At 39.1% G+C, this 25,172-nt stretch overlaps 1 protein-coding gene across 13 annotated transcripts in view; it reads right to left on the reverse strand.

The window, feature by feature from the left end:
- The window catches only part of ROBO2 (roundabout guidance receptor 2), a 625,032-nt gene that overhangs the window by 253,948 nt on the left and 345,912 nt on the right, over positions 1–25,172 (reverse strand). The gene's annotated exons all lie outside the window — the stretch shown is intronic.

Here is a 25,172-nt window from a genome sequence, read left to right on the forward strand (position 1 = left end):
CAAGATTGTAGAAGTTGGAAATGATGCCAAAAATTATAGCATTTTCTTAATGATGTATCCAAGGAATGTGATATTCAGAATAACCATTTGAAAATTACAACAAAACAAATATTGTAATACAATTGTAGCAGATTATAATAATTCTTTGGGCACAAAAATACTCAATCAGCAGTTGATATTCAAAAAACAAAACAAAAACCTATTTCAAACATTATTTATCTGTTCAGTTTTTCCTAGTAATTTTGAAACATGCACCAAAACAAATTCTAAAAAACAGAAAACATTGATCTTCTAAACATATTTGCTATGCGCATATGACTAAATCTTATTGAATCAATTTCTTTTACTCAGGGGCCAACAGTTAACTAGAAAGAAGTCAGTATTTTCAGAACTATCTTCTTACACGGGTGGCACTATGTACAGTTCCAGATGCATGTTGCTGTCAATAGTTTAGAAAATGGGAGCCTAAAGTTAAGCTATAAACTCCATTTTTAGGTATCTACACAAGTGGCTTGATTCCAGAATTAACGAGCACACAGCAACTCCCAAAATTCAGCACTTTTGAATCTCAGGCCACTTATTATCAAAATATGATTTAGGAACCTATTTTTAGGCACCTTATACCAGTAGTGAGATTTCCCACCCCCATCAAGATCTGGTAGGCATCGGGTAAACAGTGATTAGTGAAAATGAAGATTATATTGATGTTTGGGTTGATATTAAATATTCTGCCTAGTTAACAGAGATAAATCATGCTGTTAAAGAGAACAAAATTAAAAGCTTGCTTGTAAGGGGAAACTTTTGTTTTTATTTTTTCTGCAACATTTTCCCTTTTTAAGCAATCCATAATTTTCTAATTCATAGACTCAGATTTTTCATTCCATGTGATTTTAAAAAGAGAATCCATGCCATGTATACATAAAATAACTGATTTATTTCATTTCCCCATGTAAAATGCCATCTAAACCTTAGATGTGTACTTTAGAAAAGGGCCAGAAAGTGTACTCTCCTATAAGCAGAGGACTGTTACTCTGAAGGCTAATCGTTGCAATGCCTTACAATGTGGTTCTGTTGTGAGAACTGAGAACGCAAAAATGACACCATTTTGCCCAACAAATAAGCTCCACGTATGATGTACAGAGTGGTGTCTGCTTGCTGATTTAACCTTACAAACAAAAATACTTTTGACTACGTTTACAGCAGAGCCAGCAAGCTATATCCTATTCTGGCTCATGCATCCACAGGACTGTTAATTAAGTTTCAGCTGCCGGCTCGAATTACATGCTCCAGCTTCAAGCCTCTCATTGATTTCAATGGACTTTGGATCAGGCCCTAGCAGCTTGGTTCATTCCTGTTCCAAAATCAAAACATTGTGACTGTGTTATCAGGTATGACGTGGCTGTGGACTACACACAGTTTTAGAACCAATTTAATTACTTCATTTAGGGGTATGATTTTTCTGTCAAAATAATTATACTGGTACTACCCATAGTGTGGACACAGTTATATCAGTGTAAAGACACCTTTGTACCGGTATAATTTATTCCCATATGGGCAGGGGAATAAGCGATACTAGCATAAAGCACCTTTATACTGATAGAACTACAAGGACTACATTGCTAGGAAAGATTGTTCTGCTTTCACTGTACTGGTTTAATTAAAGCAGTACAAGTTTTTTGTAGGTACACAAGCCCACGTTTGAGAGGCAAGGCAGCAGTAGCTAATAATAATATAATATAAATATATGGAGATATACCTATATCATAGAACTGGAAGGGACCCCAAAAGGTCATCGAGTCCAGCCCCCTGCTTTCACTAGCAGGACCAAGTACTGATTTTGCCCCAGATCCTACAGAAGCTACAGAACTTCTCTTGCTAGCAGGTGAAAAGGCCAAATGTTTGATCTCTTTCTCTATCCTCACACTCCAGCGCTCTTTATCATATTTATTGTCTAACACATTCAGCTACTTAGTGACTTAGATAAAGTTCGGTGACAGTTACTATGATAACGTGAGCCTGGATTCTTGGAATTCTAGAAATGGAGGTACTTGCTTGTTAATGATTTATAGGATTTTATTAATTTGCCTCTATTAAAATAAATGGCTCTTGGTTGGCTGTAAATAAGGTGGCAGATACTTTTTAATCCATACAAGCTCATAAAGAGACTAATCTAACAATAAGAGTTGTGATTTAATGTCACTGAAATTGTGCGTTTCACTTTCTCCCAAAACACTTATAATCAAATGTCTTTGCTAGAGTAACGCCATTCAAATCGATATAATTATGCCAACAGAAAAAATGAGTTTTTATTTATTTATTTAAATTGTTACATTCTACATGGCTTATATGACATCTGGGGAGTTTGCTCACAATTTTTAATGCAAATGCAGCAGGCTGAATTTTGAGTTCGTCTGGGCGCGCAGCAGCTTTGAAAATCAGGATATAAAAATTATTATTATTATTTAATATTTGTATTACCATAGTGCCTGCACATCTACTTATCATAAAGTAGCAAGACATAATCATACTAGAATAAAATGTTTGGATGTATTTGAGCAGCTGTTATACATTGATTAAAGGCCTGATTCTGAAAGGAGCTGAGTTATACTCTCAGATCCCATTGACACTGACCCCACTCACATATATGCTTACTGATAGGCACGTACTTAACCATCTTGCTGAATTGATCCCTGTAATGAGAGTTGAGGGTGCTCAGCACCGCCTGGAAGTGTTCAACACATTGCAGGATCACACTCTAAATGCATACCAGAATAAGTCAGTTCTGTGCACTCATTAGGCCGAATTTATTCCAGAAGGATCTTTACCCTCGTGTTATATCCAGGATGAATTTGATTCACTACTTATTCTTTCTATTGACAGTAGGCAAATAGCAATGGCAACTTTTATTTTGTAATTGGCTGTACTGCTTTGAGGTAGAGATTTAGGGTGACTGCTTACTTCATGTAGCAAAAACTATATTTACTGTTTTAAAGTGTAGAGAGAAATGGCCTTTACAAAGGAAAAACACAGAGTCATGCTATAGCCAGAACATTTACTGGCATTACTTTTGTTGTTCTGTAGACACGTGCTTTATATTATTGTGTTCAGTCTGGAAGGATGCTGAGCATTCTTGTGAAGTGATGAGTGCCCTCAACACCCAATGAAGTCAGTGGTGGTTAATGGCACTTCACATCTTGCAGGTTGAAACCACTTGTGAATAGTGTGACTAGTGAATGCAACAAAATGAAAGCAAATATTACAAAATAAAAACAACTGTGATTTTGGCCACAATATTTTCAGATGAACACTTCCCAATAACTGTGGAATATTGAAAATGTAATGTGTTTAACTCAGTGAGTATAAATCCAGAACCCAGGGAAATGGATTTTGAAATGATCATTTCAGACAATACGTGTACCTCTAATGAATGCATTATTTGGGATACTTCCAACATGGTTAACAAAGTAATGTTCATAAAGGAGAAAAATGAAAGGATGTTTCTGACCTAGCTTAACATGAAGAATATTGAACATACAAATGGTACAGAATTAATCACACCAAAATTTTAAACTCACTTTTTATCCCAAAGGCAGGTAGAATACATCAAGAAAAGACAGAATATGCACTATGCTTGACTTTGCATAGCCAATGAACTTCAAGGTTGACTGACACTTCCTGTGGATATAAGTCATTTCAGCTTTTTCCTTCCCTGCTTCCCTCCCTCCCATCATCCACCCCCAGCTTTTTATTAAACACTTTCCAGATTTTTAAGTCAAAAAAATTAGTGAAGAGCTGATTTGCCAGACAATTTCCAACAGGGATTCTGTTAAAAACACTAAATAAAAAACATTAATTCAGTTGACTATTCTATTATTTCCATTTTTTTAAAGGAAGGGTTAATCATCATTTTAATGCTTTGTTACTCTCAACGGACATGAATTTTACACCAAACATGCATTCATTAAACTGCTTTTTAAATAAAGTAAATTGCCTTTGTTTGTAGTTGCCATTCTAACAGAAAATATGTTTTCTTTAACATTCCCTTTGCATTGTCTTAAAAGAGGACATCTGACCATCTTTAGAATGCCTTTGAGATTTAAGGCCTTTATTTGAATAATTCATACCAATTTTCATTCTTAAAAGCAGTTGTTTTAAATATCAGTGTTGCATATAATCCCTAAAAAGTCCCAGAAGATAGAAAAGGAGGAATTAGAGGTACAAGTAAGGGTGTGATGAATATTTTCCTTTTTGCAAAAAAACATACAACTTCTATCAGCCCTGCATTGTGGAAGATATGCCCTAAAGAATATGCGTCCACAATTTGAGAAAATGTTCAATTTCATCTCATTGGAGGAAGGGGGACTGGCAATCTGGTGAATTGTTGATTTGTGATTATTGTGGAAGATCTATCTTGTACTTCTCAACCTTTCATCAGCCCAGTATGAGACTCTTACCTACAAAATATGGTAAAACCTAAGGAAATTGCAGGATAGATATAAAAACATGGATTAGAAACCCATGGAAGCAACTGTTTTGAATGACACTCATTCAACAGCTCTTACAGACAAGGCAGCAGTGCAGATTAAACATTAATTTTGGGGATTAATCCCTAAACTATAATTCGTGTGTAGTGCAGACATCCCTCTCTTACTAAAAGTGAAATTTCAAAAGCAGAACGAAGGGGGGATTAGAAGGCATGAAAGCTGTAAGGGGTTGATCATATGATAGTAAAGAAAAGGTCCTGCTTATTTAAAATATAAAGCCCTTGGCAGTCCCAGCGGATGTCAAGGACACAAGAAATGTACTCTATTGCTGCATAATATACCATGGTACAAGTACACTTCAGTGTTGTTGTCAAATTAAACCAGCGTATGTCTACTTTAGTAATAAGCGTGGAAAGGTGAAATGTAATAGAACTAGGCTCTCAAAGGATGCACAGGCCAACAATTAGAACCACCAAAATACGGTTCAGACAAGGGTGTCAGGGGAATAAGAACGTCTGAACATTTGAATTTTATAATTTTCTGATGTGGTCAGCAAAAAAACAAGATCTTTCACAAAAGCAAGTTTCAGATTTTTCAATTACTTAAGTCTGTCAAGTGCTAAAGTATTGCACACAATTTCAGTGTTGCAAGAGACTACTGATAGTCAGCTGCTGCTCTTGAGTAGGCACAGATTCCTTCTGAACTCTTTTAGGTGGTCTGGAATCCCAGATAAAGCTTATTATCCCCAACTTACACGGTAAAACCTGTTACCACCGAATTCCTTTACAAATACCAATCAGGTCTACTTTATGATATGTTCATTTCATTGTCTCCAATAATCTTGGATGCCCTGTTCCTTTGTTGACCTTTGGTGACCCTGTTTCATAGTGGTCTATACTGCGTATCTGCATTGATCTGTAGACAAAGCACTGTCAGATAGAATCAATACATCATTCCTTTAGTAATGAGACTGGTTTTTGCTCAGTTTACTTACTTTAAAAACAAACAAACAAAAAAACCCTAGATCAATAGTGCTAAAGTGATGCATGTTAAATTGGGATGCAATTAGTACCTGTCTTCAAGCTAGTTAACAAGGCACAATAATTTTATGCACAGATTTTTAGTTGAAAAGAATATTTCAAAATTTCCTCATATGTCATTTGGCTATTGAAAAAAGTAGCTTTTGGGACTATTTAAAAATCTCAATAAAAGGCCAAAGAACTCAATCAAAAACAGGGCCAAAGTAATTAAATGTAAAGGTATACACCTTGCATCGATAATGAAAAGACATTTATTGATTAAACTGAAACACTTAATCAAATCTGGTTAGCAAACCAGAATTTCACCAATGAATACTGTTAAATCCATCATACATCCCACTCACTAGCTATTTAGGCTGAGTCGGTCATTTTTTGTAATCATTTCGTTTTTCAACTAACATTCCATTGTGCCTAAGAATATACACATGACTAAAAAGGGGCAACAACTGAGAAGCTTCTGAAGGAAACAGCATTACTGCAATTATTGCTATGATGTGTTTGGCACCATCTGGTTCCAAATTTTAATTGCAATGTGCTAATTATAGCTCGATAAAAATAAAAAGATTAAGCTTATCTGCCACTACTGTCATCAATAGTTAAGCGGAACTGCCTAAAAATGATCAGTATCTCTGCATCTGAGAGAAACAAAAAAATCCTTCAACAAAGACAGCATTTTGTGTAATTTGTAAATTAATTCAGGATTCTTTTTTAAAAAAATGCAATACAGATTGTTTTCTGCAATATAAGTCTTTCCAAAATAGTTTGTGTTTGAACTAAATTTTAATGAGAAAATCCAGTATAAGCCGTTCCAAGTACTAGACTGAGGCTCAGCATTAATTGTAAGCAACAGGGCAGAATAAGTGGGATGTATGCAAGACTTGGAATCAGAATGGCATACTGTGGGCTAATGGGGGTTATCATTACTCCATTTTTGTTCAGTGCTCATTGAGACAAAATTCACACTGAGTTCAAGTCAATAAGTCAAGCTCCTTGTTTTTGCTTTCAGCACGGTCCACAACTTAGCTTCCTCTTACCTCATCTCTGTCAAGCTGTCTGGAGTAGCTCATAACCATGAGTGTCAACTTCAGGACAGACTGTTAAGAAGCAGGGCACAAGCCCCAAATTAGTTGTGTGTTCTATAATTAGATTTCACCAACCAAGTATGAAGTGTGAACTCCTCAAGCACTATAACAGTCTTAACATGGAGTTACAGACAGTCCCCTTAGGTACTCCGGTCTATCTTGCCACCCAGGCAAACTTGCCTTTGTGGTAGATGGTCCCTTGCACCAAAAAAATCACAATAATATTCAGGTTACTCCCAGTCCCAAAGGACCAGTCACTTACCCCAGGTCAATTGCACCTTAAACACCAAAAACAAAGCTTGTAGCCAATTATATAATAAATTAATTATAGATTTATTAACTAGGAAAAAGAAATGAGAGTTATTTGCAAGGTTAAAGCAGGAAAACATACACACAAATGAGTTACAGTGTTAGGTTTCAAAAGGCAATAGAAACTGTATACAAGCTTTTTATGTCCTGCTAGAGCTAACCAAAGCTAAGCAGCATGGGGATCCTTTGCTTATGCTTAGAAATATTGCCCTCTCCAAATTCCAAGTACCATAGTGATAAATAGTTCTTTCTGGTCAGGGATTTTTCTTCTCTTCCTCTAGAGTTCCAAATGATGGGACAGGTGTTGGCACCTGTCTCCTCTTCATCGGTGTGGAAGTTTCGGGGGGGAGGACAATCAACATAGATTTTGTCCTTTGATGTTTCACAATGGCTCATTTGGTTTCAATGGGCCTTCTAGTGTGCAGGACGAGCACTTTACAGTAATTAATGCTTCTTTCCTGTTTGGCGAGTCACATAGCTACAGAGGTTTACAATGCAAACACTCAATATAACTTTATACCATGGGATACACACATATCATGCAACATCCTACAAACATTTCATCAAGTCAAAACACTAAACACATTCTTATAAACTTCTCATCTATTTTAACAGCACTAATACACAGGTGACAGTGAGCCAGACTTGTTTTCAGATACATGTTTGTCAGTGTTCAGTGAGGCCTAGTGGCCTTGACATGAGCTGGCACCTGGTCTGAGCTGGCAAGCTTCCTTTCTTCACTCAGCCCAATCTACACATCTGACTGCTTCTTTTGTGTCCACCTCCCATGTCCATCACTGTCCCTTCCTTCATACAGCTTCTGAAGCCAGGAACCTTCTCTCCTTCCTGACCTTTCCACCATTCCCCCACACTCTACTTTCTAAATGCCTTCAGTAGGGGAGACTTTTAAAAATTGTCTTTGTCCTTCCCAACTACCCTATTTGTGAACTTTTCTTTTTGTTCTCACCTTAATGCAGGCCCCAATCGTGCAATATTAACTCAAGCTGAGCAAAGCTGCATTAGGGCATAAGTACTATAGGCCCAGATCAATGACACCCCCACCCACCCAAGTCATGTAATTGTTAGACAACACATTTTGGGGGGGATAAAGTGTTTCTAGCTCTAACGACTGAAAAGAAAAGCTGGAAAATGTGAACAAGCTTATCAAAGTAGCAACATCTGCCTTAGGCAGCCTGAGCACAGGAGTGCAAAATCATGGGAAAAGATGTGATGGGACCAATGTTGGGGGGAAGTGGCTACACATATGCTTCCTTTTTTCTCCCACAGTATCATGACTATGCAACCCATGAACTGAGTGGAAAAAAATCAGCAAGGCTGGAGATGGTAGGAGGAGATGCACACACTAGGCAAGCTGCCCTTCTTCTCCAATTGAAGGGTGCACAAATGGGAATTATTTACTTCTGTGGGAATTCTGCACCAAAAATAAAAATAATAAGCACAATATTTTAAAATTCTGCAAATGTTATTTGTCAGTAAATAAATGTAGCTCCAGCATAGCAGTGGGGAGCACAGGCCACTGGCTGCATTGTGGTGGGAGATCACCCTGAAGCTCCCCCAGTACAGGGACTCAGCAGTAAGACTGGATGGGACCCTGACACAGTGCAAAGGCTGGGCCTGCCCCAGAAACACCACGGGGTCCTGCCCCTCTGTGCCAAGGGCACCAGGTATGGGTAGGCGGGCTCAGTCCATCAGGATCCAAGTGTGGAGGGGCTTAATGAGGGGAGATCCCAGGTGTGAGGTGAAAGGTTTCTGTGTGGGGCAATCTGGGTGCGGAGGGCTCAGTGGGAGATCTGGATGCACAGGGGCTCGTTGAGGGGTTCCGGGTGCAGGGGCAATGGGATTCTGCACGGGATTCAGGTGATGGTGGTTGGGCTCAGCAAGGGCAGTGTCTGGGTGTGGGGAGATGGGGCATGGCGGGGTGTGTGTGTGTCTGGGTTTGGGGGTTCAGTGGGGGGTTCAGGTGCTGGGAGAGTGGGGCTTAATGGGGTGGGGGTCTGGGTGTTGGGGGCTCGTCAGAGGAATCCAGCTGTAGGGAGGTAGGGCTTGTCAGGGTGACGGTTCGATGGGCCTGCTTATCGAGGGAGCCCCAGCTGGTGCTGAGGGGATGCTGCATGCCGGGCTCCCGCTTCCCCCTGTTATTCCTCTCTCCCCTTTTCTTCTCCATTCCCCTCCCCTCATTCCCACATTCCCCTCCCCCATGCCCTATTCCACCTCCTTCCTTCCCCACTGCATCTTCCCCCCACCCTCATTTCCCCCACCCCCACTTACCCAGCCCCACCACTGGCACTCACTGTTCCACAGAAAACAGGAAGGCTTCCAGCACACAGAAGGGGAGCACAACTGGCACTAGGATCCAGGAGTCTGCATTCAGCTGCAGAGTCAGTGGAACCAGAGACGCAGCCTCTAAGCTGGGCAGCTCTGCGCTTGCAGAAATGGTGGCGGGGGGAGGAGGGGAAGGAGGGGAGAAGAGAGGAAGGCCATGGTATGTAACCCCGTGTGCCTTCCCGATGTCTTGCCTCTGTTTGGGGGGGTAACCCCCCCAAAAAAACTGCACACATAGTCATCCCCCTGTGCGGCTTCCCTTTGCTTCAGGCAGCATTAATTCCTTAGCACAATGTAGTCCAGATTCCAATACTCTTACTCACATTGAGTAGTTCCCACTGACTTCAGTGGGACTCTTTGTGGTGTAAGGTATTACTCAATATGAGCAAGGATATGATAATCTGTTCCTATCTGATTCCACTCTAAAGAGTCACAGACATCCAAAGGTTGGCAGTCAATGGCAGCATGGCTATTGGTACCACTGTGCTAATACCCGCAGAAGAGCACAAAGCTTCCCTTCACACAGCTGGATCGGAATAGTAGCATGGTGTTGGATGGGGGTGGCGCTGCATACCCTTGACACTCCAGAACCTTTTGGAGCCCCCCACACCCTACTAACTCTTACTGGTCCCATGAACTATGGGATAGAAGAATGATTAAACTCCAAGACACTAATGGAGATACAAAATTGCATTGTTCCCCTCTACAAGACTCTGTGCGGGGGGAGAGCACACAGGTTTAAGCTTTACTCAGGCAAAATTGCCAATGATTTCAAAGTGTTTTGCCTTAGTAAACTGCAGGCTTAGGCTATAAAAGTAAGGCCCTGACAAAAACAAGATCAGCACAAGGGGAATATTTTAGTCCAAGTACAGTAACTCCTCACTTAATGTTATAGTTATGTTCCTGAAAAATGCGATTTTAAGTGAAACAATGTTAAGCAAATCCAATTTCTCCATAAGAATGAATGTAAATGGGGGCATTAGGTTCCAGGGATTTTTTTTTTTTTGCCATACAGTACAGTACTATAGTTGGGAGGTGCCCCCGCCTTACCCCACACAGGCACAGCCCACTGGAGACAATGAGGCAGGCAAGGAGGCTGAAGGTGCTGTAGGCTAGGACAAGCACATTGTGCAGCAGCAGCGGCAGCTTCCCCTACTCTGCAAGCACCAGGGGTAGGGGGCTCAACCCTTGGCCTGCCCGCGCCACCCCTTCCCCCAAGCCTCCACCCTTAACCCGCCTCCCCCTCTCTTTACTCTGCATACCGTGTCCTCGCTCCTTCCCCCTCCCGCCCCTGCCTCCTGCCCAGGGCAATCAGCTGGCTTGCAGCCTTCAGGAGGCAGGCGGGAGGGGGGAAGTGCAAGGACTTGGCAGGCAGGCTCCCCGTCCCTCCCCTGCCTCCTGAATACCGCAAGCCAGCTGATTGTCACGGGCAGCAGGAGGGGGGAGGAAGGAGGGAGGTGTGCCATGTCCTCGCTCCTCCCCCATCCTCCTGCCCGCGGAAATCAGCTGGCTTGCGACATTCAGGGGGCAGGCGGGAGGAAGGAGGAGCGAGGACTCAGAGCGCAGGATCCCCTCTCCCTCCCCTGCCTCCTGCCCATGACAATCAGCTGGCTTGCGGTGTTCAGGAGGCAGGGGAGGGAGGGGGAGCCTGTGCGCCGAGTCCTTGCTCCTCCCCCTCCCTCCCGAATGCCGCAAGCCAGCTGATTGCTGTGGGCAGGAGGTGGGGGGAGGAAGGGGAAGGTGCTGATCCTCTGGGTCTAGCGCTGGGGGGGCGAAGTGTAGGGGAGCTGATAGGGGGGCTGCCAGCTATGGACAAAGCAGGCAGCCAAACAACATTATAGCGAAGCATTGCACAACTTTAAATGGAGCATGTTCTGTAATTGAGCAAGGACGTAAGATCACAACAACATTAAGCGAGAGGACATTAAGTGGGTAGTTACTGTATTTCATTCAGAAACCTGAAAATTGTATATACAATGCTGATGTTGTGAGTCCTTCTGGCGTTCTCTAAGTTTAATATTCTCTTTTCTATATTTTTACACATTGCCATTCGTTAGGGAAATAATTAATTTTAAAAGCCTCCCTGTAGCAGGATTAAAAACATGTGGGTTTTACAAATACTTATTTTTCACAGCATTAGCCAACAAGGTGACATTTTTCAAAGCTGTTCTTCCTTCACTTTTTTGGCTAGAGATAGTGTGCATGCTGCAACAATAGATCAAATATAAACAACCTGCTTTTTACCATTCAGTGTTATGCTTTGAAAGTTCCATGCATCACTGGAAATGACCTCATTGATTTTCTTTCTAATCTTTCAGTGGGAAAAAGAGATAAGACTAAAACTCTATGCATCTGTGCATGAAAACATATCCACTTGGACCTCAAAAGATAAATTGAAATTAATTTCTTGCATCTTTCCCTTCAAGTACTTCCCTCTTCCCCCACTCTCTGCATACCATGATATTCTGACCTACAACATTTCCTTTTCATCTTTAGCGTCCACTTACGTCTAACTGTTAAAAACTGTCATCCATCACAGATTGCCAAAAGTTGATTTTTATTTTTTTTAAATTCCAATTCGGAAATGACATACATGAAATCCAGTCTTTAAACATACCACATGCAAGTATTCCCTTTGGTTTCATTTAATCCTACTCAGATTGCTGCTTTTCATGCTGTCAGAAAACTCAAGAAGTCACATAACTAGACACTTTTGGAAGAAGCTCATCTTAAATTCTATCCAGTGAAAATGATGTGTGTACGTATGTATGTATGTATGATGTCATAGATTTAAAGAAAGACAGACAGCACAGTGTGACAGTTCTCACGTTTCTTTTTAAATCTGGAAATTATGCTGCTCTAGCTGTGAATATAAGAATGTTTATTTCATATATTAGCCCACATCTCCTCCTCCTCTCCCAGTGCCTAATAAACATTCAGCTTAATTTGTCAGCATCCAGAACTGTAACTGTAACAAGTTCCAAAGCTGCTAGCCAGAGAGAAAGAACGTCAATCTGAATTGCAAATGCCAGTTTATTCATTACATACATAAACTTTTATAGCACACTTCTCCCATGAAGCATACCAACTCGAATCCATTCAACAATGAAATACAATGTTTAGCAAAAATAAAAAGCAAAAGTTCCCTGGGCCCCCACTTCCTTTTGAGACTAATCACACACTTTGCTGTATCATTCTTTTGTTTGCTTATTTAGGCATCAACTGTGCCTTTAAGGAAGTGCCCCACATGGGGAGCTGCATCGTGGCACTAGGAGCTCTGGGAGGAACACTGTCTGATGCCAGGACAACTCCAGCACACATGAAGGTGCTGCTTCTGCTGCTTAACTGCTTCATGCTGTGCAGAATTCTACCAGTAATGCACCCAGCCTGCTCTGCTGGCTGGTGTTTAGGGGAAGTGGTGCTGTGGCCCTGGCTCCTCCCCATCTCTTACTGTGTCCTTTGGGGTGTCTGGTGCACCGGGGGAAGCATGGGGAAAGGAGTCCATTCAATCCAGCTAATGTAAGGACTGCAGTCGTGAAATACAGTTACTTAAGAAAACAAGGGGAACTCTTTGCCATCCCATCCAACAAAATTGCAGAGATGCATGACCAGTTTACCCCATAGATTGTAAAGTGTTTGAGGGAAAAACCCGCGTCGTCGTCTTGTTCTCAACTGTCTTGTTAATATTGCCAATGCTTATAAATCATATAGTAAATAACAGCCATAATCACTTGCATACTTGCATGCATCTGTGACCACTTTGCCTGCACTCTACTCACTCCAGTGGGGCTACTTCCAACATTTGAAACTTCTGACCAGGTTCAAACAGCTGCCATTTAAAAGAAATAAAAAGTCTACCACATAAATGTTTCCTTTAACTCAAATGTGGAATCTTTTCCATCCCCTTTCTATTCTCTGGCCTCCAGAGAAAATTGTGGAGATCCACCAAAGTTAGGTGAATGGGCCATAAATGATATACGATGTTATTTGTTGACAAACATAAGGTAATGCACCCTGGAAAAAATAAGATGAATGAATGACTCAAATTATTTGGTAAGAAATTAAAGGTAACCATTAGGACAAGACCTGGGAAACACTATGGACTTCTCTCAATAAAAACCTCTTTTAAATGTTCAAAACAGATCAAAAAAATGCAAACAAAATGCTAGGACGCTTACGGAAAAAAATGAAAAATGTTGAAAATAGGATAATACCATTATATAAATCAATGGTACTCTGTGACCTTCAATACTATGTTCAGTTCTGGTCACCTCATCTCAAAAATAATACAGCAGAACAGAGGAAGTTCAGAGACGGGCAATGTGAATGATTAGAGAAATGGAAAGATTACGAAAGTTAAAAAGAGTGGGACTATTTAATTCAGAGAATAGACAAATAAGAGTAGACATGATAAAGGTATACAAAATAACAAACAGGATAGGGAAGGTTCTTATTTAGGACACACTTTAAGGATGCTACCAATATGTCTTTCAGGTCAAGTGATAACATGCACAACATCTGGAAAAATAAAATGAGGCTTATTTAGGGAAACATTACACAGGACAATAGAGAAAGAAGTCAAATCCATCAACGTGATACTCAGAAGCTTGACCAGCACAGGACCAAAATAAATGGCAGAAACTGGTGGATGCTTCTGAAACATCTGGTAGTGGACACTGTCAGAGACAACAAAATACTGTTTGAGATAGACTACAGATCTGATCCAGTATGGCAATTCTTATGTTCCAAGCTTCACAATACACCCATACTCACCCACCCAATTGACAATAGAAGATTCCCAGCTTTTAAATGGGATACACAGAACTTCCTTCTCTCGATCGAAATATTGGACCTAGTCATCAGAATATTTTATATAGAAAAAAGAACAGGAGTACTTGTGGCACCTTAGAGACTAACAAATGTATTTAACTCCTGTTCTTTTTGCGGATACATACTAACATGGCTGCTACTCTGAAACCTGTCATTATATAGAAAAGATATTTCAGGTAATTTTTAGAGATGTTTTCATCATCTGAGAATTATCCTCAGCAACTCATGGAGCAAAGGTAGTTATGGTATTAAAGGTGAAAGGTTACAAAAAAAACCTCACAGTGCTAATATAATTAATTAAATCACCGAAACATTTGAAAATGGTAAAACATGTGACAAACAGAGTAGCTTATGGTGTGGCGTATTATAAAGGTTTTGACAACACTTGTTTGGGATGATCTGCAGAGTTCACTTGCATCTTTGCCATTCATGAGTAAGGTGGGCAAACTCTTGGTGTCAGTATGTCCTGAAGTTTGTGATGAGATGTGACTATGTTCAGTTTGCCATGATGCAAATTCACTTAATCATGATACATAGATCACCACGCTGTAGTGAAAAATCATCACATTTCAACCTAATCATCCAAACAGACAGCTCAGTGACATTGGAAATATTTCAAGATAATAATATGATCCTGCAAGCCTAACTTGGCAGGAGAAAATAACCCATAAAATCCTATCTAAAACAAACAAAAAATATCATTGCAGCTGAAACAGCTAAGAATATTACCAAGAGATAATAAATTAATTAACAAAATACAACAATAAAATAATAAACAATAATAGTAATAATAATAATAAATAATAATAATAATGAATCTGACTGTGATTAAAATGCCCAAAGCTGACCAAAAGGTCACACAGTATCACATATTACATTACCGTGAGGTAATTATGTCAGTGCTTTTAACATTTAGTCACCGGAAGAATTAGGTCACATAACTTCTGGAGACCTGAGAAAAAACGAATTGCCTGTTATAAGCCACAAGGAGATTCTTAAGAGGAACAAAAGGAGTCCTGTATTCTTTTGGCTTGATTTCTGTAGTTAGTTTAAATGAAAGGTTTCAAAACAAAACCATTAATTTGTGCTAAGCTGTTTTGTTGGTTGCCCAGCAAATATAGACTTTAAAGAAACAATCAAAAAATAGATAAAACCAGGAATTCAGACTCCTAATGTCACTAAACTAGCAGCAAGGGGAACAGGATAGTTAATGGCTTTTCCTACCTATTACAGTTATTGATTTCTTACATTTTTATGCAGTACTTATTTTTTTTTATTATTGAGTTAATTAGAACACCCTGCAAACAAAACTAAGCAGACTGGATGATTCAGGTGAAATGAGTCCGCAGAGTACCAGGTGCAGAAACTGCAAGCCTGACAGTTAGGAAGGTGATGTTTTATGGATCCAAAAACCTGCTGTGCTTTTTTGTCTGTTTTTCTTTTTGCTAGTGGGCACCAACAGGCACTTAGCTGCAGGCAACATCCACAGCTTCATCCTAGAGCAGCCTCTTTTCCCTTCTATGCAGCCAACTGACAACAAGGAACATTTCCCTCCAGCTGGGAGGATTCTATATGCAACATCTTTCACAACGTCTAGCAACGGGGTTTCATTGAACAGCCTATAGGAGGTACTGAAAAAGGTACAAGCAGAGCAGGGTGGAACAATTGCAGATGACTGAACTGAAGCTTTAGTATAATCCAAGTCCATTCTCCAAAGGGGCTCTGAATAGATTTAGGCTAATCTGAGCCCAGTGCTTCAATGGGAGCCACAGTAACTTTTCACTATTTCCAGACCCATACTCCAAATATAGTTCCAACAGCTTTAAGCAGGTCCAAGTCTCACCTCTAAAGGGATCTACCAGTGGTTTGGGGCCAATTCGTAGTCCATGTTCTAAAAAGGTCCTGGTCACTCTAAAGTGACTTCAGTGTCCCATTCCAAGATCACTCCTGCCCCAATGCTGTGGTTCCATTTCTGCAAGGAGTCATCTGAATTGGTGCTAAAAAATGGTGCTTGTGTAGGTGAGGCATGGAAAAATCTTAGTCAAGAGCCTTCTGCAATAAGATTAAGAATGGTATTGTCTACCCCATCAAGTAACCTGTTTTCAGCACTTGTTCAGGGTGAAAATTGCTGCCAACAATAGGTGAATTTCTAGAATAGGTGGGAATCGAGTATTGCAACATTACTCTCACATTTTTGTGGCAGCAATGGAGCTCATTCATTCCACTTGTACTGTATTTGTTCATATAGAATCAACTCCGGACCAAATTCTGGCCCAGTGTTCAAGAGTGGTCTTGATTTACCTGGGCAATGCAACTGTGAAAATGAACCTCTCTTCGACAGATGGACAGTTCCTGCCCTACCTTTCAACATGTTTCTACCAATGGGTTTGTTAACACCAATCTCTACAAACTTACCAACCATATACGTGTCACATAACCAAGCTGTTCCACTGTTCTCAGATAGTAAGCCCAAATTTTAAACACATCAAATGGCAAACCTTCAAGTGTTGTAAATCAGGTTAGATTCACTGAAGTTCACAAAGCTACACAGTTTCCACTGGGTGAAAATTTGACCCCTAATTCTATAAACCCTTAGTTTTTCTGTTTAATTAATTATAACTGAGTTGACCAAAGCTAAAGTTTACTGTACAAGAGAAGACTAATTAAACTAAAGAGATTGTTTTATCAATTCAGTTATATTTTACCGTCTTACTCATGTGATATCAATGTATTCTCAGTCACTCAAATTACTTTTTTTTAAGCAGCAGTGTTACAGCTATATCGCAAAACTAAGATTTCCAATCTTTATCTGAAAAATCAACAGACATGTTTTCTCCATAATAAACAATAGGATAAATGTGTGTGTGTCCACACATGCATGGCTTTCTTTTTCACAGTAACCCATGAATACATGCTTTGTTTATTTCACACGTTAGCAGATATGGTAGACAATTGCAAAGGCAACCTTAATTACTGAGAAGATAAGTATAGGATTCCCAAATCAACAATAACAGAATATAGTCAGTTATGGCTCTTTTCTCTCTTTTGTTTTATGAGATATTAGTAGAAGCTCTGTCATAATCAGAGGTCAATTTATGACCCTAAATATTGAAGATACACCTTTTGTAGAATAAATGAACAGAAAGGGGATTTGCTTCACACTCACAATTAATAGTTTTATTTAGTTTACTGGCAAGGCGAATGAGAAGAAAACAATACAACTGGCTCTATACGGAGGAGAATGGTCTCACCGTCCATACCTCTTTTCCTACCGACACAGTCAAAGCTTGCATACTAGATTATGCAACTGCAGCTTTTCAAGTTACTTACCTACACACTCAGTGCCACTCATTTTCACCGTTGATGTGAAACAAATCTTCTGATTCAGTGTTTGAGAGCAGAGGGATTTGGGGAAATATTAGGGTGAAAATGTGAAAGTTTCCAGTCTCCCATAGCTCACCAAAGACGATGATTACAAGAAAGGGGCTTGATCTCCAACATTCAGATCTAGATCTAAATTTTCCCCCCAAATTGATGGGTTTTTGAACCAAGGGTTTTGATTTGACTTGTCATAGACAAGGGGGTCAACTATAAAGTTTGGCTGTGGACAACTGCTTTTACATCTATATGGCAGCTCCATCGTTGGACAGGATCCCCGGCACAAAGTTGTCTGATTGGGTTGGGAGGATAAATCAAGAAGTAGTTTCACACAGTGATTAGAGCACAGAGCTAGAGACCTGGGGATGTGGGATCTATTTCCAGCTCTGTCACTGACTTGATATATGACCTTGGGCAGGTCACTAGTTGCCTGAAGGTCAGACATTCTGAGCTCCCATAGATCCTATTAACTATAGTGAGAGCTGTGGATGCTCCGCAGTTTTGAAAATCGGGGATTTGTTAATCCTTTTGTTCTTCAATTTTCTCACGTGTTGGGAAGAGATTACACTACTTACATTCCTCTCAGGAACATTCATTAATGTTTATAAAGTACTTTGAGTTCTTTGGATAGACGGTGCTAAAGCAGTGCAATATTCTTACCCTTATTGTAAACTATGGCATATTTTCATGTTATTATAGAAATATATAGACTTGACTAATAAGCAAATGGTATATTATAACCCAAGTGTCACTTTTATTTATAAGGTTCCACTGCTATTGATTGGTTTCTCAAAGCTGCAGTTTAAGACATTAGGAGTTTGCAACATATGAAGGAGTAGGGTGTCTTGAAACAGATTAGCCCTACTCTGTATAACAATTGCTAACAATGAATAATCCTCTTTTTCACTTCCAGATTCTCATCTTTATTATTTTATTTTATTTATTTATTTATTTTTTGCGGTGGGGAGGGAAGAGGTTGTTTTGTTGAGAGATGGTAGGGAGAGAGAGAGAGGTGGAGTGCGAGTGGGAGGGATGTTCAATATTAAAGACAACATGCAGCAAATTTCTGGCTAATTAAGAGATAGCTCCACGGTAACATTGGTCGTACAGGGGGAATACCTCAATGCACAGAAGAGCTGGATACATTTATACCAAAATTTATATAATACTAATTATGCCCTGATCTACCCTCATTACCAGAGATGCTCCAAATTTACTTCTGTGCTATGTGAATCTGTGTCCTCACTTGAAGAGGAGTTTTTAAAATAAAAAAGCATTTTGTGTCTGTGGAAAGTGTCAAATCGACCGCAATAGAGAATAAACCTCTCTATTTAGGCAAAAATCATACACAGCAGCAGTGCAGACAGTGCAAGTTTCCACAAACAACCCAACCTGAATTCGAGGGACCACCTCCAGGGATGATAGGATAGCTGTTTCCCTACCTATTCAAACTGTGGCTTCTGCTGAGATTATCACAAGAGTGCTGGTCATGTTGGTGCTTTTAGGGAAAAAAAAAAAAAAAAAAAAATTTGTACAAAGTTGTCTTCCAGTAACTACACTGATCTCATTAACTTAAGTTTTCAGCTGCTAATGACTTTGGTCCCGAACTGGATTTAAACTGATGACCTAGAAGTGAAAGGCTCTGTATCCCATTATTAAATGCCTGAGTCAGCCACTCCCTGATCTTACTTATAGTACCACATGTCATTTATATCAGATGTTGAATAATGAAGTTGAGTTTATGAACAACTTTGTTTATGATATCAGCACAGTAGTGTCCAGGAAATGGACTGCTTGTGTGGATTGATCTAGGCTGAGGTTGATGGTGAGATGGAAATTATTGAAATCATGGTGGAATTCCTCAAGGGCTTCTTTTCCATGGGTCCGGATGATGAAGATGTCATCAATGTAGCACAAGTAGAGTAGGGGCGTGGGGGGACGAGAGCTAAGGAAGCGTTGTTCTAAGTCAGCCATAAAAATGTTGGCATACTGTGGGGCCATACCCATAGCAATGCCGCTGACTTGAAGGTATATATTGTCCCCAAATGTGAAATAGTTGTGGGTGAGTACAAAGTCACAAAGTTCAGCCACCAGGTTAGCTGTGACATTATTGGGGATGCTGTTCCTGATAACTTGTAGTCCATCTTTGTGTGGAATATTGGTGTAGAGGGTTTCTACATCCATAGTGGCTAGGATGGTGTTTTCTGGAAGATCACCGATGGATTGTAGAAGACTGTTTTGCATAGTTATTTGTTTCCAAAAGAGCTAAACTCCAAGGCAATCCCAGATCTTGGGAGACAGACCTGTCCTCGCTTACAGACAACCCCCCAACCTGAAGCAAATACTCACCAGCAACCACACACCCCTGAACAAAAACACTGACCCAGGAACCTATCCTTGTAACAAAACCCGATGCCAACTCTGTCCACATATCTATTCAAGTGACATCATCATAGGACCTAATCACATCAGCCATGCCATCAGGGGTTCATTCACCTGCACATATACCAATGTGATATATGCCATCATGTGCCAGCAATGCCCCTCTGCCATGTACATTGGCCAAACCAGACAGTCTCTATGCAAAAGAATAAATGGACACAAATCTGCCATCAGGAATCATAACATTCAAAAACCAGTAGGAGAACACTTAAACCTGTCTGGTCACTCAGTAACAGACGTGAGGGTGGCAATTTTGCAACAGAAAAAGCTTCAAAAACAGACTCCAACGAGAAACTGCTGAACTTCAATTGATATGCAAACTAGATACAATCAGCTTAGGCTTGAATAGATACTGGGAATGGCTGAACCATTACAAACATTGAATCTATCTCCCCTTGTAAATATTCTCATACTTCTTATCAAACTGTCTGTACTGGGCTATCTTGATTATCACTTCAAAAGTTTTTTCTTTGGCTTAATTGGCCTCTCAGAGTTGGTAAGACAACTCCCACCTTTTCATGCTCTTTGTATGTGTATATATATATCTCCTCAATATATGTTCCATTCTATGCACCCGAAGAAGTGGGCCGTAGCCCACAAAAGCTTATGCTCAAATAAATTTGTTAGTCTCTAAGGTGCCACAAGTATTCCTAGTCTTCTACTAGGCTCTCCCATTCAAATTAATGTCTATTGCTATTCTCTGTGTGGATACTGAGCACCAAAAAGAAAAGGAGATTTTCCTTCTGAGCTTTCCACTGATCACTGTCAGACTTATTACTGCAACACTCTGAGAAAACTGATATTATAAAATGTGGGATATTCTTGCCATGAAAGAGCTTACTAACATGAAACATGATAAAAATAACCAATAACCAATGAACCACCTATGAGCAGTGAGTTCAAAATAAAATATAACTTCCACCCACACATGCACACACTAATGTACGTGCCTAAATGAGTAACTGAGACAATTTACTTGAGCCAGTATTTTCAGACTTGAACATTATTTTTAGAAATCCAAGTAAAGCACCCAAGTATGTATGTAGTTACCTTACTTTAGGGCCAGACATTCGACTGCCTACTTTCTCAGCAGTAACAGTGTATTGCTGCTATTTTTTCAATGAACATAATATATTTATTAATTATTAATTATTATTATTATTATATCAATGTATAAACACGAATCTCTACACCAATGCATTTACCTCTGGGGTGGAACACATTAACTGTTTAACACTTCATAACAATTTAGGATATGAAGTGAAGAATACTGCTTTGTATTAAAAATTTCAAGGGCAAATTAGGTAGGCAAGATGTTTGATCAGATTTGAATCTGGATAGGATTGCAAGTCTAAAACCCTTATTTCTGTGAAAAGTATGATCTTGGAGTCTTCATGATCAGTACCCCTATTTTATATTTAACTAAGATAGCACTTCCAAGGCCTCCCTTTTTCAGCAGTGGTGGAACTGTAAAGTGCTAATGTTGCTCATACTCCTTTTCCTCAAATTTCTACTTGTACCATGACACACAATACATTTGTATAATGAGTTTTTTGCTCTGACACAGTACTGTACCCTACTAATTAAATGTGCCTTCAGTCACAGTTACTCAACAGCAACACACCACTACAAAATTTGGAGCAGCAATGGGAAGCAGTATGAATCAATGGAATTGTGTGAACATTTTCTGCCGCCACCTAAAAGTATTAATGGCATACAGTCATTTGCTGACGATATGTCGATTCCTTCTCCAATGAAAATTACTGGCCATGAATCAAGCAAACATTTACAGGAATCTGCAAATGAAACAGCTAAATCCAGAATGACAAGGAGCCTCATAAAAGCAGCCCATTTACTCTCTGAGCACTCATCCCCACCAGGGGGATCAATAGCAAACCTCATACAATACACTTCTAAATGTCATGCTGCAAATCCTCTTTGCATTTATGCAGTGGGATGTGCCCCTCCCCCAGTTTTAGAAGCTGAAATCAAGTAAAAAGGCTATAAAATGAATAAAAATAATAAATCTGAAAGAGATCCTTTTATCTCAAAGCTGTGATTTTACTGCCTATTCTTCCACAATGCAATGATTATGGCACAGAATAATATAGAGATTTCAGGAGTTACACATGGGGAAATGAAATGGGTGGCCACAAATTTAAGACTACTTTTATCTATCTACATACAGAGATTCAGAAACCGCAGCAGTCAAATTAGTAATATCAAAATGAACACAACTGGTGGTCTGGGTTATTCTGCTTTCTAGAATTGGTGTAAAAATAGACTTTTCAAAGCAGATAATTCAAATAAAGTTGAAGCATTAACTACTCTTGTTAGATGTATATTTTAGAAAAGACTTTGCACTCTTCATAAAGTGGCGGATATTACTAGCAAAGAAGACTGTTGGCAAAATAGGGATAAATAAGAGAATAATCTGTTCTCACTAGAAGAGTGCTGCATATATTCAGCAAAGAAGGACAATATCTAAAATGCTGGGATTCAGGTTCAAAACCAAATCAGGCCATGGTTTTGTAAAGGGTTGGAATTCAACGGCACTCAATTTTTGAAAGGTGTATTTTGGCTGTATCCAAATCTGGGCCAGAAAAGGAGTCCCTTTTGTTCTGGATTCAACTTGGAATCAAAATTATAGAAGCCTCTTCTGATACAGGGATCTGAATCTCAAAGTTTCCCTTCTTTCAACACTTAAAAAGATTGCAGCCCAGGACTTCTGGATTGGCAATCTATATTCAGGTTACATAAAGATGAGAGAAATAAATATTACTACGTCATACTTTATTTCCACTAACTGGCTGCTAATTGGAAAACTAAGTGGTTTTGTCAGGTGTGATTCATGATCATTCAACTAGACTGAAAATATCTTTGGGATAAATGTTTATAATATTATTGATTTTAAATAAAGGGGTTATGTTACCTATAAAAAGAAAGATACACCTTTCTGAATAGAGAAACTTAACGAGTAGCTGAAACCATTCCTTCTGTAATAAAATAACCTCTTCAGAACAACCAAAATACTCTGCGCTCAAATGAAGTACTTATCCTTAAGCAAAGAGATCAGTTGTAACACAGCAGGACTATTTAATGCTTCATAAAGGCTAAAATGTTCCTGAGGAACAACACCTGTGATGTTGTTTTATGGTAGCTCTTCCAAGGGCTATTATACACTTTTTAGTTTATATTACATTGTCAGATCTGTATAAGAACTCTTGTCTTCCAAGGGTACACATCCCTCTCCTGCATCACCAAATCTAAAACATTAGAATAATAAAAGCTTCACACAAGCTGTTGGGAACAAGGACATAGAACAAATTTAATCCCCTAATCCCTTCTCAATTACAGGATATGTCCTCCTATAAAGTTTTATCAACTCCTAGAAAAAAAAAAAAAACCAACAACCACCCATGGTGCCATCCTTTCTGTCTTTCCAGTAGGATATCATTCATTGTAGCACCTCTAAAGGATTAGGAACAATATCTGTAATAAACATATACATCAATATTTAAAATTTGCTCTAAGAATGGCAACATTTCACATTTCAAGCTGTGAAAATGGTTTGGTTTGGGGGATGGCCTGAGAGGCAATAGGCCAGCAGGATAGCACTGGGATTAGCCCTAATTACCTCATGTTTCACCTTAATTAACTACTGATACAGAAGGTAAACTCTGCAGGATCTATGCAGAGACCTTAGGCCAGTAGGCAAGATATCTAAGCCTTCATTGTTTACACATGATAATCTCTCTTTTGAATTCACTTTAATTCCTCAAAAAGATTAGCTGAAAGCTACCCACTGAATATTGATTAGCTATGCTAAATATATATATCATTTTCATATTTGTTTCATACACTGTTAACACTTAAAGAGGCACACTGATTATTTTTGAATTGTCAAAGGAACATAAACTAACTTTGGTTTTGACAACATTGTCCACAATAAAAACCACTGTGAACATAAATGGGTACAGAAATACAGAACAAAAGATCTTCACTATGATCCAGTAAATACCAGTGTGCTACTGCATTGTCAGTTGCAATCTATTGTGTATGCATCTTTGATTGGTGAGCAGAAGGAAAGAGAGAGAACCTGGCAAACACAGAAAATATTGACAAAAAAAGAAAAAGAAAAAGAAAAAGAAGAGAGTTTTCCTGTTTCTGAATTCTTTTTTCCCACAGTTCTGCTTTATTTGCTGTTTTATCAGTTCTCATCTATTCTTCATAGGCCTTTGAGAACAACTGAACGTTAGATTTAGCAGAATTTAAGCACAACATTAATACATTTTTATAACAGTGTATAGTTAAACGGATAAATAGTTTTTCACTCTAGAATATTGCCCCCCCCACACTGATATCAACAGGATACTCATTAAAAATAAGTCTTCATAATTACTCTTTATTACTAAAAATAAAATGAAACTCTCAAAAGTCCCCTTTATTCAAATGTACTGAAGAAAAATAATGTGCTGTGTTTACTTTGGAAGATAAACTGGATTAACATAAAACACAAAATAGTCTAAAACACAAGATGGCTACAAATTGTGGATCAGCCTAGGGACTGAGAGATTGTTCAGAAAAATGTCTAAATCAAAAGATGAACAGTCTCAAACCAATTGTATCAGTTAAAATTTTAAGTGTGCTTTCAAGCACAAGAATCAAGATCTTATCTTATCTTATCTGTACAATGAAGTATTGATGACGTTTATGAATTAATGTTTTTTCTGTAAATAGGTTTTACTGTAATCTTGATGATTAGAATATACGTCTTGAACATTCTGATGCTACTGAGTTGTTAGGTTGAGTTCAGTAGATTAGATTCAGATTTCTCTTATTCTTCCCAAAAGGCAACCTCCCAGAGCACAATGTTCCTTCTTTTATATGTGCTTCATGTGGTAGCTTCAGTAAGAAAGATATTTACAGTGCCAGTTTAAAAGACTCATAGATGTTTTCCTACTCACTGGAGGTGAAGGAACTGAGAACTTTCCCTGGGATCTCACTTTCCTCACATGCATGACAAAATGCCATTCATTGAGGGACAGTGTAATTTCACTGGTGACTGGTGCCCATTCCGGATCACTGCTTCATTTCACTTGTGGTGTCATCTTGTGCTCTGGGCAAAAACAATGGCTTACTAGACTGATAAGGCTTCCAAAGGTATTTAAATAAAAATGTAACATAGTGGAACTTCATCAGTGGCTTTTTGACAAAAAAAAATTACTCTGCATAAAACTAATATTGAAATAAAAGTTAACGTT

This window comes from Malaclemys terrapin, chromosome 1, assembly GCF_027887155.1.
Source record: "Malaclemys terrapin pileata isolate rMalTer1 chromosome 1, rMalTer1.hap1, whole genome shotgun sequence".
Lineage (NCBI taxonomy): Eukaryota > Metazoa > Chordata > Testudines > Emydidae > Malaclemys > Malaclemys terrapin.